This window comes from Schistocerca piceifrons, chromosome 2 (genome assembly GCF_021461385.2).
Source record: "Schistocerca piceifrons isolate TAMUIC-IGC-003096 chromosome 2, iqSchPice1.1, whole genome shotgun sequence".
Taxonomy (NCBI): domain Eukaryota; kingdom Metazoa; phylum Arthropoda; class Insecta; order Orthoptera; family Acrididae; genus Schistocerca; species Schistocerca piceifrons.
The window spans coordinates 340,857,049-340,879,020 of NC_060139.1; positions in this window are offsets into that span (position 1 = coordinate 340,857,049).

Here is a 21,972-nt window from a genome sequence, read left to right on the forward strand (position 1 = left end):
TGGCCACAAAAATGCGTTCACTATGCTGTTTGTAGTAGCTTACCCGCACTCCTATTTTTTTATTCATTATTAAACCTACCTCTGCATTACCCCTATTTGATTTTGTATTTATAACTCTGTATTCACCTGACCAGAAGTCTTGTTCCTCCTGCCACCGAAATTCGCTAATTCCCACTATATCTAACTTTAACCTATCCATTTCCCTTTTTAAATTTTCTAACGTACCTGCCCGATTAAGGAATCTGACATTCAACACTCCGATCCGCAGAACACCAGTTTTCTTTCTCCTGATAACGACGTCCTCTTGTGTAGTCCCTGCCCAGAGATCCGAATGGGAGACTATTTTACCTCTAGAATATTTTACCCAATAGGACGACATCATCATTTAATCACACAGTAAAGCTGCATGCCCTCGGGAAAAATTACGGCTGTAGTTTCCCCTTGCTTTCAGCCGTTCGCAGTACCAGCACATTAAGGTCGTTTTGGTTAGTGTTACAAGGCCAGGTCAGTCAATCATGCAGACTGTTGCCCGTGCAACTGCTGAAAAGGCTGCTGCCCGTGTAAGGTGTCAGGCAAATCCAACACCTTCCATGAAAACCCTGACATGATAAGCAAATCCAGTAGTATGTCACATAGCTCCGAATAAATCGTGACATTAAATTAACCAAAGTAATATGAGTAACGAGTGAGCAAATGGAATACCACAAACTAACACAAGAATGTCTAAATGTATGTCATACCTTCCCATCATGAGACAGACGCAGTTCCGAGTGGAGAAACGAGAACAGAAGCCGAGAGCAGAACTGTGTTAAGCTAGAAGGCCCTACGATAAGGGACGGACACCCACGTCGCCAGCTAACCACCAGGACCACCCCCCAGCCCATGTTAAAAGCTAGAGTCCTCCAGCAGAACAGTATAGATCTTACGATAACACTAAAAGGGCCACACCAGCCGCAAGTTTTAGCTAACCACCAGGACCACCCCCCAGCCCATGTTAAAAGCTAGAGTCCTCCAGCAGAACAGTATAGATCTTACGATAACACTAAAAGGGCCACACCAGCCGCAAGTTTTAGCGTGAGACTTTTTCGCATCTCTGTTACGTTGCAAACTTTAAAAACATTGCACCACCACGAAAAGTATAACGTTTCTCATTGGATAGACAGAATTTTTGTAGGCGGAGCTTAAGGTTAACATTGAGACCCTGATTGGTCAGATGAAAACACAGCCAGATAGTTTTTTTTAAAACCAACTTCGGTAAATTGTAGTAAGGAGAAGTTAGGAGAGAGTTGCTTCCGAGTCGGCGAGGTGCGTGGAGCTGTGCCGACCGATGCCCCCTGACACTGCCTAACCAACGACAAGGAAATGAACGCACGCGATGCCGCATAACAGCGCATAAAGCTTCAATCAGTACTGCAGAAGTCTCATCCGTTACACCCCCGTTTTGCGTAATACTAGTGTCGATGGTCAATTAAAGCTCATGGTATTCACATTTGCTACGTAAGTTAAAATCTGAAACGCGATGATTTTTCTGTTATATAATTATTGAGAAGCCACATCAGCCACTGTAATTTACGACAAGTTAGATAAGTAATTAAAGATAATTGAGGGTCACTGTAGACCACTTTTGTAGTTTTCTCTTTTGTAAAACCTAATTTAAACCTAGATTATAGATGTGATATGGTATAGGTCATCCTTCGATCCATTGTAGAACTTGGAAACCCATTCAGGGAATATTCGTTCACATTTTTGTGGAACGTAGTTGGTTTTTATCATCCCGTATTAAAACATTTCCTTTTATCAATAGTGCAATTTATAAACGATGTTCTGTGAGGAGAATAAAATTTCCAATGGTAAACTTAAACACTGCTACGGTCGCAGGTTCGAATCCTGCCTCGGGCATGGATGTGTGTGATGTCCTTAGGTTAGTTAGGTTTAAGTAGTTCTAAGTTCTAGGGGACTGATGACCACAGATGTTAAGTCCCATAGTGCTCAGAACCATTTGAACCATTTTTGGCAAACTTAACTGCTTTTTCGACGTTATTTTACCGGCTAACTAAAAATAGGAAAGCCTTGAACCCCTTCCACTAAATTTAGTTAGTATTAAGATTCTTTTACAGGAAGTGCACTGGAGCTGACGCTGAAATCATTAAGTATTTGGTTATATCATCGCTAGTCTCACTGAACTCTTCTGAACTCTACATGTCAGGTGTGGTCTGGTGTCTCCTTACCAGCAACAGGTCCCAGGTTCAAACTAGTCAGTTCCCTAAAAAACACGCTCAGAGCGTCGTTGCGCGGAAGTGGTAGGGAGACACAACTTAGAACAGACAGACATCACGCAGAATGCTAGAGAATGGCGACCCTGCCAGGATGATAAAATACCATGATTGAAGGGCGACCACATGCCTAACTAGGTCAGAAAAATATCCTGTTGAAAAATTTTCGTAGTAAAAATTTTTTTCCTGAAGTTACAAATAGTCGAAAACAGTAGCTGCAGCGATAGATAGTAAGAAAGTATTCAATAGAACGTGAGACATTCTAGCAGAGACAATAGCATAATTAAGTTATGAATTTTAATATTGTTAGAATTAAGTTTTCTCTCCAATGCAAGCGCACAGGTGGCGGATACATCGTTGACAAGTTGGTTGTGACCCAACAAGTAAGTTAATGGATTGTCAACTCGTGTGTGCAAAAAGTTTATGAAACGCGTGAGATCGTATGAGCGCATGTTGACGCCAAGTAGGGCGCGTGAATTGCTTTTAAAACAGAAAATAAGGGATTCGGAAAGATTAGCAGTGGCAGATCGAGACATTGACCGAATTGAGGTAAAGACCCAGCATGAAGACGGACAGAGAATAGAGGACAGTACAACAGACGATGCAGTGTCGCGAGAAATAGGACAGATAACGCACCATAACGAGGATAATGTACGTCAAGGCATAGAAATCATAAGTCAGCATGCGACAGAGGAGCAGGAAAGTAGAGAGACAGCCGATGAGAATTCTAACTTGCGTCTTGAATACGTAGAACCCATAGTACAAGTAATCAGAGCTCCCTCACCACAGAGCACAAGGAATGCGAGCAGAAACGTGTCCCCGCACAGTTCAATGCAATCGGTTGCAAACCAACACTTGGGCGAAAACACAGAGCGTAGGACGTCGGAAGAATACGCAATAGGACCCACCAATCTGACAGAATTATTACAATTAATGACGGAAACCATGACAAGACAAAATAAAGAAACTGCTAACCAAATTAAAATTCAGAATGCAGAAACGACGAAAAATATTGCAGAAACCACGAGACAAATGCGTGAGATTAAAGAACAAAACAAAAAAATTCAGTTACACCTAAGTCATATTGAAGACGAGGCAGAAGAATCTCGAGAAGTGACAGGAAACTTAGTAACAGGTCACAATCAATTGAGAACAGACATTGACAAGGTGAAAGCGGACGTACAAACACTACGTAATGACACTCAGAACGAGATCAAAACATTACGTAACAACACCCAGGGAGAAGTCAAGAAACTAGAGAAACAAACGTAATTACTAGACAAGCAGCAGGTACAGTGCGTGAAATGGTTGAAAACAGTGTGCTACACAAAAGTATCACAAAAGCAGCGCTGAAAAGATATGATAATCGCATAGTCAAAATAGAAGCGCAAACGAAGCAACAATTTCAGAAATTGCGAACAGAGTTGTTGAAAACCATTGGATGGCGTAGTGAACAAGATCGAACAAGCACTGAGTCTGCAACCACATCCGTATCTGTAACAGCACCGGAAAAACAAGCAATTAACGAAGATATCATGCATTTTCGATTTCAATCACAGGTGGATAACAACATACGTGAAACCCGACAGCCAGCACCGCAACAAACACGTTTCGAAATTATTGATGGACAAACGGCACCACAAACACATGCAGAACCACAAATGTATGTGTCAAGACAGTTTGGATCGTGCAATGATGCGGCAAGGTTAGCCAGACAAGATACCGAACCAGTACATGACAATGGAAAGCCAGGCCGCTAAGAGTACAGTGCAATGCATTCAGCTACACGTTCACAACCGATGGAAGAAAATTATTGCGTACCATTCCAACGATACTACGCAAGGGTACGCGAAAGTTACAGTGGACAATATCCAATGGATCTACCACAACCGGAAAGAACGACGGGAGAAATGATCAGAAACAAAAGTGGCGAAGAATCGCGAATTTCATATGGAACTATGACGAAGTACGACAACGATCATTTCCTCACAGTCAGAAAATTTCAACACTTTCGACAAGGAAACTCATTACATCCACGAACTTTTATTGATCAATTCGGAGTAGGATTACCAGAACACTGGACGCTAGCACACAAATTAGACTTTATATGTACACACATGTCAGGAACAGTCGCAGAAACCATGCAAAATGTTGCAGCGACATGCCGACCGTACGAAGATTTCAGAGAGAAGTTTCTCTCACGCTATTGGTCCAGCGGAGTACAGAACAGAGTGAAGTACGAATTATTACAGAACCCATATTTCGAAAATTCAGGAGAGAAGAGGCCCTTGAAATTTTTCGAATTAATGGCAAAGAAAAATCAATGCTTAGATGTACCATACAGTGACGGAGAGTTGATTAAATTATGCGCGATGAAGTTGCCATTGACATACCAGCATCATTAGTAGGTCGCGGAGGCAATGATGTCGAAGCATTTAAAGGTATTCTAAGGGAACTAGAGTTCATATTTTTGGAAGATGACGCAAGAAAAAGAAAAAGCGCACGTGAAAACGAAAGCAAAAAGCAGTGGAATCTACAAGATACAGTACGAAGAAACAATAATTACGAACCACGTGATAACTTCGCACCAAGAAACAATAGATTTCAACAAAGAACCGGTTATGGATTTAGAAGAGAATATGGCAATAACTACAATTCACCCAGGAACGGCAACAACTATTACAGAGGGAATAACGACAACAGGAACGGGTATTGGAGCGCCAATAGACCGACAAATTATCAACAAAGAAACCAATATCAACAAGCCGAGAAAGAAAAGAGAATGCAGATAGAAGAGGTGGAGGTAAGACCACCAAACCCCGAGAAACGTTCGAATTGACAGCTAAGCGCCCATGCCAAATGGAATGACGCACCGACCCAGGACAATTGCAGCACCTTGAACAGAGAAGTAAATACCGTATCACGAGAAGAGAAGAAGGAAGAAACAAATCCGCAGGGACCAGATGAAAACGAAGACAGGCAAATAACAATATCGTGTTGGGACAAAATTAATTGGGAGAATACTGACGAGGAAGATGAGTTACCAGAGGCATGCAAACGAATGTAGGAGGAAAGGACGAAGTAATGAGTATTGCAGAGCTATTTGAGATGGAAACCAGGGAAAGCGAATTCAATGAGGATAATGCGCAGTCGACAGGAGTTGAAAATAAGTTACTAGTGGGCACACAACCCAACGTATATAATGAAGTTATGAAGCGATAATTGGAGCATTTAGATGCGATTATGTGGAAGTAGCGACGAAGAAGGAGAAGATAGACGAGGATGAGGAAAAAGTAGAGGATGTTGAAGAAAGCGTACATGAAGGAAGAAATAGAGAAGAGGAAATAAAAGAGAGAGAAGTAGCAGTCGAAGCTTATCCTACAGAAAGTTCGAATTCACTAGGGAAATCCCTGAAAAGACTCATGTATCATTCAGTGGAGGATTCGTTGATGCAAGAAGAAGAAGAAAAACAGAACCAACCCTTTCAAATTCAACCAATTGTGAAGGCCATGGTAAAGCATATCCCAGTCAATATTGTAATTGATAGCGGAAGTGAACTAACTGCGATCTCAGAAAATTTATTCATGCAGTGTAATGCGAATGAGGAATTGCCAGTTCTGAAAACACGTAAGATTAAAGTAAGACGCCCTATTAGCAACAATGCTGCGGAAGTTAAGAGACAAACAAGGTTAACTCTTTCGTGTCAAGGTCAAAAGATCGAAGCCAACTTCGTGATTATACCTAAACTAACTGTATATTTGATTATAGGTGCAGATTTTTTAAATAGATATGGGGAAAGGTAGCGTAACATTCGGGAATGTCACACTTCTCTTTGAGCAAAAGCTAAAATTAGAAGAAATACCAGTTATAAACAAACAATTAAGAATGACGCGAGATAAAGAGGATGAAGAATTAGAATGGTATGCACAAAAGGGGGAATCGCCTCAACTCATCTTAGAAGTCCATAAAGAAATCGACGAAAAATTGCAAGAAGTTCAATGTATTTCGGAACACAGTAAAAGAGAATTAGAGGGTATTTTACGAGATAAAGCAGAGGTATTTTTACCTAAGACTAGCAGTATTAAACATTTTCAATACAAGTTTGAAGTAAAACAGCACAAACCATTTAGAGTTCCACCCTATACAATGCCATTAAGCTACAGGAATAAAGTATTCCAGGAGATATCTAAAATGTTAGATGATGATATTATTGAAACAGCTACCTCCACATATAACAGCCCGCTCCATATTGTACAAAAACGAGATGGGAGCATCAGGTTAGTGCTTGATTCCAGACAGATCAACACAATCGTAATCACTGAGACAGATCGCCCAGAAAAGTTAGAGGAATTGATACAAAACTTCCACGGTGCTAAGATATTTTCATCAATTGATTTATGAAGTAGTTTCTGGCAAATAAGATTGGCCCCAGAATGTAGAAAATTTACAGCATTTATCGTATTCGGTAGATGTTACCAGTTTAAACGATTGCCATTTGGTTTAAACATACCATCAGTAGCGTTTATTAGGGGATTTAATACTATACTCAGTCCTGAAATTTTACAAAAAATTATTTGTTATGTTGATGATGTGATTATAGCAGAACCCTCTTGGGAACATCACAACGACACATTATATCAGTTTTTACAGATCATGAAAGAGCATGGGGTCACAGTAAATATAACAAAATCCAAATTTGAAAGGCGAGAGGTCAAATTTCTAGGACACATAATTTCAGAGAAAGGGTTAATGCCCGACCCAGAAAAACTAACGGCAATCAAAGAATTCTGTACTTCATATAATAAGAAAACTCTCAGAGGATTTCTAGGTCTCACCGGATTCTATAAAAAATTTATTTGGGTCGACTCTCTCGCAACATCACGCCTATGTGCATTGACTGGAAAAAACACGCCATGGGTGTGGGATCAACAAGCCAATGAAGAATTTTTAAAAGTGAAAAACGCACTAACAACAGCACCGATTTTAGCACATTCTGATCTAACACAAAATTTTTGTATGGCCACTGATAGCACGAAAACAGGTTTAGGAGTTGTTTTATTCCAAGAATACGAGCAGGCAGGGCTAAGATCATATAGAACAATTGCATTTGCCAGTCGTGTACTCACAAAAAGCGAGAAAAACTATTCAGTCACGGAGCTGGAAGCATTGGCCATTGTATGGGGCTTCCAACGTTTTCGATACTTCCTATTCGGAAAAAAAACAAAAGTATACACTGACCACAAAGCATTAGAATTTCTGTTATCCGCCAAACTAACTCATGGGAGGTTGGCCAAATGGATGTTAATACTACAAGAATTTGACTTCACTATTACACACATACCAGGACCAGCGAATGTATTAGCAGATGCTTTATCACGATATCCACAGGGTGCATGGAATAACATAGGTTTGGAAGCAGCAGAAGACCAGTTTACAATGTACTATATGAAACAAGTACCTTTCGAAAACTACATTACGACAGTATTGAAAAACATAGGTAAAGAACAGGACAAGGATCCCGAAATACTAGGAATCACACAAGTGGAGAAGTAAGGATTTTCCAGACATTCGACAGCACTATCTCGTAAAAAACAATGTTTTATTTTTTAGACGAAATGTTGCAACGAATGAATGGTTAATTTATATCCCAGATGAACTAATTAATAAGTACATATGGCATACTTCTAAATATGTTACCTTGACACCATTAAAACTGGCAACAGGTCTTACTATAAGTAAAGCATTTAGACAAGATTTTCTCAGACAGGTAGGTGGACCCCTCTTCAGGAACCACACGTTTGTCTGGCCTCTCAACAGATACACCTCCGTTGTGGTTGCACCTACGGTATGGCTACCTGTGTCGTTGAGGCACGCAAGCCTCTCCACCACCGGCAAGGTCCATGGTTCATCTTTATTACTTCCTTGACAACTGAAGGTGCCCATCACAGGCTGACCGTGCCTGTCGCAGAAAATAAATCTGGCACGGTTCCTGGGTCCACAGGGGGAACTGGAAGACATAAGCAAGTTCAGCAAAGCAAGACAGAAAGAAAAATCCCCCCCCCCGCCCACTAAAAAAATAGTAACAGAAATTATCACTCCTCGAACGTAGAGGCAGACCACGTACATTACTCAGACGCACACATTTTACTGAAGCGTAACCTTTGTTGAGGTAAGATGGCGGCGTCAGGAACCTTGTGTATGATGTATTACGATTTTCTGAAACGAAATGACGTTGTAAGCTTTACGAGGTGATCTACAATAGTTCTGCAATTGAGCAAATATTTGCATACTAGTTGAGTCTAACAGATACATTGTAGAAACGTGTTACGCCAGCATTAAGCTATGTCTGTTGACACTAGAGTTATTAAACGATTAAAAATATACGTAAACTATTCAAACACTTCCGGTATTTCAGGTGAGACAAATTGTAGTGTAATTATTTAGGTTTCATACAGTACAAAACCAAAAATACATTTCTAGTTAAGGTTGCGTTAAGACATGTTCCTTTCCTTTCCTGTACGGAAAATTACAGAGAACACGACGCATATTTTGACCATTATGTCAAAACTCCAAAGTAATATATTTATATTAGTTAATCCCAATTTAATACGCTTGTTTTATCAGTACATAAACAGCTGTTTACATGTCCAGACGTATTACGATTCCAAAGTGCTGGCTTTAGGACACCAGTGATACTGTATTCGGTATTGCCAATTTAGAAATGTATGTCTGTGCTACAGACAAGCGAAAGAAATAATGTGCCCCTCATTTAGACACTTACGTAGCCAGTGCCTGAATACCTGTGTTCACAGTCGTAACGCTAAGCGAAATACTGGTAATAGTGATTATGTACCTGGGTTTTACATCGCGTAAATTACAAAGTAGTCTTTTTTGAGAGTTCTTACTATCATACTATATAGGTCAATTGCATGACACATCCTTAAGTTTTTGACGTATTCTTTTCAAACAGTGTATTTCTCTGAACTGAAATTGCTTGGAAGCTATCCTGAAGTGACATGGTAAGCACTGATGTAAATAAATTATTGTCATTATCACATTAAAACAATTTAAATATTAGAGTAGCCTAGCGTCCGTTGCTTCCCTCGCATAGTCTGTATGGTATGCACAGATTTCTTTTCTTTAATCGAATATTTATGTTGTTCGCGAATTGCAACACGTTCTAAACTTTTCGCGCTAAACAAGGCCATAGAAACCTGGTCTTCGCCGAATGTACTTCTGACCAAGAAGCGATTCTGTTAGCTGGAGTGCAAGGTGTTAGTTAATCATGCATTTTGCAGTCTGTTGGTAATAGTTCCATAGACACTTCATCACCTAACACATATTTCTTTACATATAACCAAGAATTAAAATACCACTACTCATAGATGCATCTTTCAAATTTTTTTTGTGACGAAATATTTTCTTAAAAACTTTCGTCCTCTATTTTACCCTCTTAGTGGCTGAATTTCCAAAAATGCTAAAACATGTATTATTTCATTTCTGACCGAGAAACCCAACACCAATTTTCGTAGTTCTGGCTTCAAAACTGCCTTAACAGCGACATATTTTCAAAAAGCCTTTCATCCACTATTTCAAGCCTTTAGGAATGTAATTTCGAGCAACCACTTCTTAAACGATGCCTACAAATAAGATCTACCCCCATTCCAAATTTCAAGTTTCTATCCTTAGTGGTTTGGGCTGGGCGATGATGAATCATTCAATCAGTATGGCCCTATTCCACGGCCTTAGGGGCTGAATTTCCAAAAACACTGAAAACATTTTTTTTCCCTCTAACCTAGAAGTCAAAGAGCAATCTTCATAGAGCTAACTTTAAAAATGATTAAGTAGTTTTTTAATAACGGTTTATTTTACAAATATACAGGTTAAACTTAAAAAAAACCTCAAATACGTATTTCTGTATGTCTTACCAAGGAAGCAAAGATCAATTTTCGCATGTCTAGCTCCACAATTGCCTTCATAGCGACTTGTTTTCAGAAAACATTTCATACCCTATTTCAACCTCTGAGGTGTGCAATTTCGAAAAATCCCTTCATAACCGACATGTACAGTATAAGATCAACACCCCCCGCAAATTTCAAGTTTCTACCCTTAGTGGTTTTGGTTCGGCGACGGTGAGTCAGTGAGTGAGAAAGTCAGTCGGGACATTGTCTCTTACATACAGAGGCTGCAACTAATAATTTATTACTATTATTTTATAAAATTATACATATTAAAAGTTGCTAATCCGTTCCTGCATGATTTCCCTGAAGAACATAACGAAAACATAACCCTAGTTACATACTGAAGACTGAAGTCACAGCATTTCCGGGCAATGTTAAATATGAAGTTATTTACAGCTGCAAAGAAGTCACTGCTAGAAATTCGTGATAGTTCAGCAGGGAATAAAAAACTGTATCCAAATCACAGGATCTACATCTGCATCCATACTACGCAAGCCACCTGACGGTGTGTGGCGGAGGGTACCTTGAGTACCTCTATCGGTTCTCCCTTCTATTCCAGTCTCGTATTGTTCGTGGAAAGAAGGATTGTCGGCATGCCTCTGTGTGGGCTCTAATCTCTCTGATTTTATCCTCATGGTCAATTCGCGATATATACGTAGGAGGGAGCAATATACTGCTTGACTCTTCGGTGAAGTTATGTTCTCGAAACTTCAACAAAAGCGCGTACCGAGCTACTGAGCGTCTCTCCTGCAGAGTCTTCCAGTGGAGTTTATCTGTCATCTCCGTAACGCTTTCGCGATTACTAAATGATCCTGTAACGAAGCGCGCTGCTGGGTTTCACACGACAGTCTTTTTCGAAACCCATGCTGATTCCTACAGAGTAGATTTCTAGTCTCCAGAAATACGTGTTCGAAAATTCTACAACTGATCGACGTTAGAGATATAGGTCTATAGTTTTGCACATCTGTTCGACGTCCCTTCTTGAAAACTGGGATGACCTGTGCCCTTTTCCAATCCTTTGGAACGCTACGCTCTTCTAGAGACCTACGGTACACCGCTGCAAGAAGGGGGGCAAGTTCCTTCGCGTACTCTGTGTAAAATCGAACTGGTATCCCATCAGGTCCAGCGGCCTTTCCTCTTTTGAGCGATTTTAATTGTTTCTCTATTCCTCTATCCCTCTATCTCTCTATTGGGAAAGTGCCCCCTTTTGCCAACTCTTGTAGGCGCCTACGATCCAGTCCCCAGTTCACCTGGATTTTAAACTGAATTGGTGTTGTAGCGACTGGTCACTCGGTCGTAATGGAGTGTTACAGTGATTGAGATAAAAAGAAAGATGTGTGGTCATTTACCCTGTCAGATCACGAGAGAGTAACACACCTGCTGATCTGCTCTCCCAGGACCGCCTTCATCACCCATTTGAGGCAGTGATAGTCTAGTAGTCTATCACTAATAATATGGGATACAGGAAAGCTACAGTAAGTGACTGGACTCCATAAAAGTTAAGTATGAAAGTACACGGTGAAGTCATATTAATGTAACCACCTGTGTAAAGCCTGAATAACCACATTTTGCAGGTGCAGTGCGGGCCGCTGCGGGACGTGCAGAAAGAGTGTCAGTGAGGTTCTGGTAGGGAACGAAAAGGGATGTGGCGCCACGCCAACTCCAGTGCTGTGACCAGCTGCGCTAGGTTTCTAATGCTGAATGGCGCGAACAGTCCGATCAAGATGGTCCCACAGATTCTCGATAGTGCTTAAATCCGGGGACTTTTGTGGCGAGGGTAATACGGTAAACTCATCCAGGTGCCCTTCGAATCAGGCATGTACAAAAAATGGTTCAAATGGCTCTGAGCACTATGGGACTTAACTGCTGAGGTCATCAGCCCCCTAGAACTTAACACTACTTAAACCCAACTAACATAAGGACATCACACACATCCATGCCTTAGGCAGGATTCGCACCTGCGACCGTAGCGGTCGTGCGGCTCCAGATTGTAGCGCCTAGAACCGCTCGGCCACTCCGGCCGGCCCAGGCACGTACACCCTACAAGCTGTATGGCACGTTGCACTGGCCTGCTGATGGATGCTACCATGCAGAGGAAGACCAAACTGCGTGTAGGTGTGGACACGCTCCCTGAGGATAGATTTATACTTGTGTGCTTTCCAGAATGATGAGACCACTGAGGAAATGCCTCCTCCGGCCTGGAAGTACGCATTAGGAGTGATCTAAAATGGAATGATCATATAAAGTTGATCGTTGGTAAAGCAGATGCCTGACTGAGATTCATTGGAAGAATCCTAAGGAAATGCAATCCGAAAACAAAGGAAGTAGGTTACAGTACACTTGTTCGCCCACTGCTTGAATACTGCTCAGCAGTGTGGGATCCGTACCAGATAGGGTTGATAGAAGTGATAGAGAAGATCCAACGGAGAGCAGCGCGCTTCGTTACAGGATCATTTATTAATCGCGAAAGAGCTACGGAGATGATAGATAAACTCTAGTGGAACACTGCAGGAGAGACGCGCAGTAGCTCGGTACGGGCTTTTGTTACAGTTTCGAGAACATACCTTCACCGAAGAGTCAAGCAGTTCTCGCGTCCGTCGCCCGTCGTAATTTAATATACAGGGTGATTCAAAAAGAATACCACAACTTTAGGAATTTAAAACTCTGCAACGACAAATGGCAGAGCTAAGCACTATCTGTCGGCGAATTAAGGGAGCTATAAAGTTTCATTTAGTTGTACATTTGTTCGCTTGAGGCGCTGTTGACTAGGCGTCAGCGTCAGTTGATGCTAAGATGGCGACCGCTCAACAGAAAGCTTTTTGTGTTATTGAGTACGGCAGAAGTGAATCGACGACAGTTGTTCAGCGTGGGGCACTGAGAATCCGCGGGAAACAACTCAGTATGAACGTGACTCGCCTAAGGTGAACGTTTTCTGTGCCATTTCAGCCAATAAAGTTTTTGGTCCCTTTTTCTTCGAAGGTGCTACTGTAACTGGACTACAGTATCTGGAGATGTTAGAGAATTGGCTGTTCCCTCAGCTCGAACAAGAAGCACAACAATTCATATTTCAGCAGGATGGAGCGCCACCACATTGGCACTTATCTGTCCGTAACTACCTGAACGTCAACTACCCGAGGCGATGGATCGGCCGCCAGGCAGCCCGTGACAGAGCACTTCATCACTGGCCTCCAAGAAGCCCTGATCTTACCCCCTGCGATTTTTTCTTATGGGAGTATGTTAAGGATATGGTGTTTCGGCCACCTCTCCCAGCCACCATTGATGATTTGAAACGAGAAATAACAGCAGCTATCCAAACTGTAACGCCTGATATGCTACAGAGAGTGTGGAACGAGTTGGAGTATCGGGTTGATATTGCTCGAGTGTCTGGAGGGGGCCATATTGAACATCTCTGAACTTGTTTTTGAGTGAAAAAAAAACCTTTTTAAATACTCTTTGTAATGATGTATAACAGAAGGTTATATTATGTTTCTTTCATTAAATACACATTTTTAAAGTTGTGGTATTCTTTTTGAATCACCCTGTATATATTATTATTGTTATTATTATTTTTTGATTGTTGCCGACTTACGTGGTGGGCCTTAATAAAAATGATATTTAAGTTGAACAATGTAATAAACTTTTCATATTAATTTCCTCGGCTAGTCAGTTCACTTTAAAGCAAGAAATCTTTAGTTATTAATTAAAATTGCGGCCCACACACGCGCGAGAGTATTTTTCTTACCTCCATTAACCATTGTATTGTAGTCAGAGTCCTGGCTCTGGGTCTCGGCTATGGTACTGAAAATAAGAATCTTAATGCTAAGTATTTTCTGCAACGTCGGGCGGCTGTGGAGAAAAATTAATATTATGCTAATAGCGGGCGAGTTTTCAGCTTCCGCTAAATTTTCATAAGTTAATATCGCCACGTAATGGCGTCGTTGGCTGCATCGGCCGCTGCGATTGTTGAGCTGTAAATTACTTGAATGCAGGTTAATTCAAGGAAGGCGGACATGAAATCGGGATCACCTCTTACAAATTGAAAGCGCACAATAATATTAAATCAGTATATTATATGCTTAACTCATACAAATATGCTTACATTAGTCAGCACACGCAAGATGTCCCTCTAGACACATTCAAGACAAAAAAAGAAGTGAAGTCCAGACGACTAAAAAATTAACAAAAGAGCGTATCTTGACGTCTCTTTAGATCATTCTGTCATAAATTATTTCTTTGCAATCTAAACCTACACAGAGAAATTATTATTTTACGGCTACATGATAAAAATTTGGCACTGGGGACGCTATATTGCCCCCCGAAATGTTTGTCATAAAAAATGTTCGTGTTTTTTGACATAAATATTTCCACTTTCATGTCCACAGTGTCCACACGCAGATTTTTCTTTCACAGTCTATATATGTCACATTGTATATTTAAATCGTTAAATTACTGAGGTGTGTTGCGCACAAAGTGTAATACAGATGAAGTTATCTACATAACAATATAATATACAATTGGTTACGTATGCAGTCATGTACAAAAGGACATAGAATACAACTAGTTTTATTTTGGCTGCTTCTTTTTAGGGTTGCAACTTTTGCAGTGTTCAAAGGTATACAATCACGAGTTAGTCCGGAATATTTGAAGTCCCAGGGGTGTCAACTGTTCGCTCCCCATTTGGCGCGGCCGTAGGGAAACCTGGGGAAAACCTCGGCGGAGCGACAGACTAACTGCTTTGGTCACTTTCACTTAATTGTTTCTGGAATGTCATTGGAGTACAGGATGTGCATACAAATATTTTTGTTGCACTATGCAAAAAATGAGGTCATTATAACAATTGATTGCGGTGTCGTTGATGATCTACGCCGCGACGTTTAGCTCGCGACGGCGTCGGTTGGTGTGTTCGGTGCTCGGCGGTCGCGGCGGCTGCGGAGAGGTCAACGCCCGCTCGACGCCAGCGTGTGTCTCGCCGTCGCGGAACGTCAGAATCAGCTGATCGGCTACACCGTTGGCGATGCGCTTCTGTCTCGCCCGGGTGTGGCGGAGTGGGATGATATTCGCCCCCCGCTCTTGTTGGCAGGAGTCAGCTCTGCTACGCATCTCCGACGTAGTACATGAAACATACACACAACCAACGTAATAATTGTTTCCCGCTGCAGATGGTTACGCTAATGGGAAAGAAGCATTTATTAGTGCGGCAGTTGTTGTTAAGTCTTCGCCAGTTTCCGAGTGTCAAGCTAGCATTGTCTTGCAGAATACATGACATGGACCTTCTCCCGTGAATGAAGTTTTGATGCGCCACTGTTTCCGTTACACGTCAGTTTTTGCCTTGATAAAATTATTTATGTTTTCGCCGCACTCGCAGGCACTGGTGAGTGTCCCAATACGAGCTTAGCACAAACATTCGCCGTTTCTGCGGTCGCTGTTTTGCAACAGTCCACGCATCGCATTCCAATCTCGCATTGTTGTACTCACTGAAATTACAGTCTGTCCCAAAAATATTGACTGTGGGTTCACTTCACGTTAACAGTTCACATTTATAAGCAAATTCACAGTTTTTCGTGCGTAATATTGGCGTTTGGCGTCTTTACCGCTGTTGAACGTTCAATACTAGCACTTCACTGTCCGTATCACAGTTTCACCCTCACAGTTTTTCACACTGTTTAAAGTAACTGTTTCGATTACTTCACAAACACTAATGTATTTCATTCAGTCTGAACTGGATTTTGGCTTGTGCTGGATTTTACCAGTCTCTCGCACTAATTATCTCTTTTCATTTTCCACTTAGAGTCGTACTTGCCTTCAGATTTTTTGACTATACAATTGTATTTCCGTCTCATCTGAGGTCAGTCCCCATGTCATGTCTGCCCACTCATTGCGTACTTGCCCTCCAGAGCCAGGCTCGACTTTACAAAACTTTGTCCCTCGCAATACTGTACACATTTTATAACCTAGGCCTAGCGTGTAAGTTCCTAGATTAATGTTAGATTTGTGACTTTGATTACACTACAAATTCGTGCAAATCTCTGCCTTAGCAAATGGCAATATATTTTAACAGTGCTTAGCGGTAGTCGCGTTTACTGATTTGCTTTGTACCTTGTCCACAACACATGAGGTACCTTGGGTGATGTACACCCTGCGCTCATATTGTTAAGTAAATTATACTTGAGCATATTTCAAGATCGGTATAGACATAAATACATGGAACAACATATACACTATAATATTGAATTTCATAAGTTGCATTACTACTACAGTCCAAAAATATTCATGACACACTAATGAAAAATTCTTTCATCGTTACATGCTATTGAATTTTCTCTTTTTTAAATATTTTTTTAGCGTTTTTCAACATGAAATTTTTAACATATTCTTAAACCTACGTTCATTTTTTTTCTTCATAATGCAATTGTTTAAAAATACTATTATTCCTTAACATCTACAAAATTGAATCGCACTAATCTTGTGTGCCTCATTGTCTTTAAATGTTACACTAAAATCTTAACATTTACACACAGAAAAAAAATACACTATAATCTTAACCTACTACACACAAATGTAAAAGTTACTCTACTGAGCGAACTTCTTTAAGTCCTTGTAAGTATTTTTCTTGTTTCCTTCGTAATTGCCTCCTTCTTTGACCACGGGATGGTGTAGTTTGCGTGACCGAAAGTAACGTGAGGTACCACTTCGATGTTATAGGTGTAGCCCTCGATAACACCAGGTTTTTCCGAAAACACATTCTCATAATCTGTAAGTAGCTGTGTCAATTCGTTTTGTTGTGCTTCAGTCAAATGTTCTGACTCCCTAACTTTCATGGCTATCAGTTTCGTTTTTTCCTCTTTGTCTTCAGTAATAAATTCTTTATAACATGCTTGTCTTGTACTTAAGTCAGAATATAAATTCATTACCTGTATTCCTTCGAATCTCGTTTGAAAGCTCCGGCAATATTTACCGTGCACTTCCCGTGTCCTCAACAACGGCAAAACTACACGTCTATCCTCATTCATAAGGCTTACTTCCCCGCACAAGAGGTCGATTTTTGCGTCCCTCTGGCGTAAAAATTCCATTCCCAGGATGCAAGCAACACCTAATCCCTTAACTACTAGGAACGAGCTTTTCATTGCTTCATTTCCTACCGTAAACTCGACTTGCACCTGGTGCTTTATGATATGAGATTGTGCACCTATTGCACCTGTAACACGACAATTCTTCACTGGCAATACTGGTATTCTATTATTTTGACTCAAGTACTTGTAAAAATTTGCGCTCATGACATTGGTTGACGCACCGGTATCGACTATTATGTGTATTGGTGCTCCATACATACCTGCTTGCAATATAGCCTGCACAACACTTTTGTCGGTTCGGTTACATTTCTGCGGTATGTCTACAAGTTCCTTTTCTATTTTTGTTCCTTCATTGTATCTCAGCATACAAAGTTTATGGCTGTCATCCGTGGATGTGCCCTCACTACACCATCCTGCAGCCAACAACGGAGAGCGTATTGTGGCTGTCTTTAGTTTAACGGATGAGCATTAGTGGGTTGACAGTTGTCTGTCACTTCCACTAACCTCACATTGTGGTTCTGGTTGTTGTTGTTGCTACTGTTGGGTTGGCCACCCTGCCTCCCCGATGGTGTAATTTGATATTGTGTATGGCTCTGGTTTTGCGGTGGTCGGTTGTAACTCCCTGACACGTTCTGTGACGGACCTGGGTTGGCGTTCCATTGTGGCGCTGTGTTTTGTTGCCACTGTGTTGTTGGTTCATTCCAACCACGCCACTGGTTTCGGTTGTTCCGTCATTGCGGATTGCCGTTACCATTATATCCATTACTCATGCGTCCATCATGATGTCTCTTTCGATTTTGACGATTATAACCGTTGCCGTTATAACCATTGCCATTGTTTGTGCCTCGAATCTGTTGCCGGTGCTCTTGCCTATTTCCGTTACCATTTGGTACTAAGTTACTACCGTTACTGTGGCTGCTATTGTAATCGGCTATTTGTTGATTACAGCCTGCATGGTTCCACTTGTTTTCGATTTTCATATCTTCGATCAATAATTCAACAGAATCCACTATTTCCATGAATTGTTCTATATCGTATTCCGGCACATTGATGAAATATCTTTTAATTTCACTGGGCTACTTCATTTTTATTAATCTGATTATGTCACGATCGGACATTGGCTCGTCCCAGTACCTGGTTTTGTTTGTATACTTTTCGAAATATTTGCGTAACGTTCCCATCTTAGGATTGTACATTTCTGGACTGTACAACTCCTTTCGTAGTCTTTCTTGGACACTATCGGACCAGAATTTTTGCAAGAATGCACCTTCAAACTGTTGCATCGTTAGACATTTGTCGGACACGTCGCTGGCCCACAGTGCCGCGTCACCTTGAATAAAGGAGACCACGAACTGTATTCTTTGTCTTTCCGTCCATGTCCTGGGAAACACATTCCTGAAGCTCTTAATGAATACAACAGGGTGGACATTTCGTTTTTCGCTATTGAAGAGTTGGAATGTCCTGTGTTTTATTACATTGTCCACTTTTTTGCACATCTGATTGCTACATTCTGGGACATTCATCACTTCGTGATGTGCGCTGCACGGTATCGCATGTTGTTCGTGCTCATAATTCGCATTAGGTTGCGGTTGCGCACTCGCACCCTGCCTACCGTCAGCGTTATTATAGTAGTCAGTACGCGGGGTCTGATTCATGATCTGTCCGCCACTGTTTACATTGCTTTCCAATGCAGACAGTCTCCGCGCGACCTCCTGTTGCCAATTTGGCAACTCCGCTGTCACACGGGACTTGATCTGTGCTAATTCGGCATGTAGTGCGGCAGCACTAGCGTCAATATTTACACTCGCGGCCGCAGTCGCTTGTTCTACAGCTGTTTTTACGTCGCTTTCAATCTTTGCAGATATCTTGCGATCCTTTACTTCTAGCCATTCATTGAATTCTTTGTCGACTTTTTGAGCTTGCATTTCCAAATATGCGTCAATACTTTTCCGTGCATCTATCTCCACATTATCCACGCGGTTGGTTAGAGTCTGGACATTATCTTCAAGCTTAGCCTGCGATATCTGTAATTTTTGCATCTCGCCGGCTAAACTTTGCACAAGATCGGGGATTTCTTTGCAAGCGTCCCGCATCTCAGCAAGTTCGCTTTGGATCCTACCTAGTTTCACTTCATTGCGCTGCTCTTGCTCACGTAGCATCTGAGCCAGTTTTTCGTCTCTTTCCCTATCTCTTTCTTCGAGCCTACGCAGAAATTCCGCAAATGGGTCTGCAATCGGTGAGCATACTGGTGCCCCGCTTAATCTAGCACTCGATTGGTCCCCCTGCCCAGGCAGTGGAGTTGTTACTCTATTCCCATTCTGCTGTGGAGCGTCATTCACCGTCCACAGATCCTCGCCCCCCGCTCCGGAAATTATGTTATCCGAGGCGGTGGCTTGGAATTCGTTTACGTATTGCAAATGATCCTCACTTTCCATATTAACAGAATTTTGTTCTTCTGGTACGGATGTTTTAGGTTGTCCTATCTTACCCATACTAAATTCACTTTAAGCCACTGACAAATCTTTAACACTGATACAAAAAAATGGCTCTGAGCACTATGGGACTCAACTGCTGAGGTCATTAGTACCGTAGAACTTAGAACTAGTTAAACCTAACTAACCTAAGGACATCACAAACATCCATGCCCGAGGCAGGATTCGAACCTGCGACCGTAGCGGTCTCGCGGTTCCCGACTGCAGCGCCTTTAACCGCACGGCCACTTCGGCCGGCTACACTGATACACACACGAATAATTATCCCCTCCAAAAATAAACATATAAATAAACAAAACGAATAATTATCCCCTCCAAAAATAAACACATAAATACACAAAACACCGAAGGTATCTCATGTGCACATGGGTTCGATATTCCGCACAGAGCTACACAGGATGCTTGCACAATAGGCCTTACCTTACTTATTTTTCTTTCTCGCAATCCTTTTTCTTTTCTATACTTTTTCCTCTCCAGATCTCCTCAGGGTGTGGTTTTGTTGTTGCACATGTAAAAGAATTCATACAAGCATTAATATTTTACAACAATTAGACACATACATAATTACATTCAGTACAATAGAATCATATTAGTCGGGCCCCAAAGTTGCGGCGCCAATCTCGCGTCCGTCGGCCGTCGTAATTTAATATATATATTATTATTGTTATTATTATTTTTTGATTGCTGCCGACTTACGTGGTGGACCTTAATAAAAATGGTATTTAAGTTGAACAATGTAATAAACTTTTCATATTAATTTCCTCGGCTAGTCAGTTCACTTTAAAGCAAGAAATCTTTAGTTATTAATTAAAATTGCGGCCCACACACGCGCGAGAGTATTTTTCTTACCTCCATTCACCATTGTATTGTAGTCAGAGTCCTGGCTCTGGGTCTCGGCTATGGTACTGAAAATAAGAATCTTAAAGCTAAGTATTTTCTGCAACGTCGGGCGGCTGTGGAGAAAAATTAATATTATGCTAATAGCGGGCGAGTTTTCAGCTTCCGCTAAATTTTCATAAGTTAATATCGCCACGTAATGGCGTCGTTGGCTGCATCGGCCGCTGCGATTGTTGAGCTGTAAATTACTTGAATGCAGGTTAATTCAAGGAAGGCGGACATGAAATCGGGATCACCTCTTACAAATTAAAAGTGCACAATAATATTAAATCAGTATATTATATGCTTAACTCATACAAATATGCTTACATTAGTCAGCACACGCAAGATGTCCCTCTAGACACATTCAAGACAAAAAAAGAAGTGAAGTCCAGACGACTAAAAAATTAACAAAAGAGCGTATATTGTCGTCTCTTTAGATCATTCTGTCATAAATTATTTCTTTGCAATCCAAACCTACACAGAGAAATTATTATTTTACGGCTACATGATAAAAATTTGACACTGGGGACGCTATACAGTATATTGCTCTCTCCTACGAATATCTCGCGAAGAGACCATGAGGACAAAATCAGAGAGATTAGATCCCACACAGAGGCATACCGACAATCCTTCTTTCCACGAACAATACGAGACTGGAATAGAAGGGAGAACCGTTAGAGGTACTCAAGGTACCCTCCGCCACACACCGTCAGGTGGCTTGCGGAGTATGGATGTAGATGTAGATGTAGATCTTTTGCTTTCAGATATTTCACGCCTACACGCCAACGGCCATCTGAACAACACAGCATAAAACGTGATTCATCTGAGAAGACCACCTGCCGCCACACAGTCTATATGCCCAGTTGCGGCACTGGCGTCTAAATTACAGCCTTCGTCGTCAATGAACAACAGTCAGCATGGGTACACGAACCAGGAGCGTGCTGCGGAAGCTCATACGTAGCAACGTTCGCCGAACGGTCGTTGAGGAGTCACTGTAGGTACTCCCTTGGTTCATCTTGGCGTGCAGTTGGTCATCCTAAACACATCTATTCAGCCGTACACATCATCGCTGCCGTCGTCGACCCCTATGATCTATGCCCCTTGAGGCACCAAAGTTACGTCAGCGCCCGTTTTGGACAGTGTCATTTTGGCACCCGCGGTACATTACAACCCCAGTGGCACGTGAGCAACTTACAAATTTAGGAAATGATTTCACCCTTGACCCGGAGGCCAACAATCGTGGCCTCTTCGACGTCAGATAGATCTCTCTGTTTCCGCATTACGACAACGATTGGAG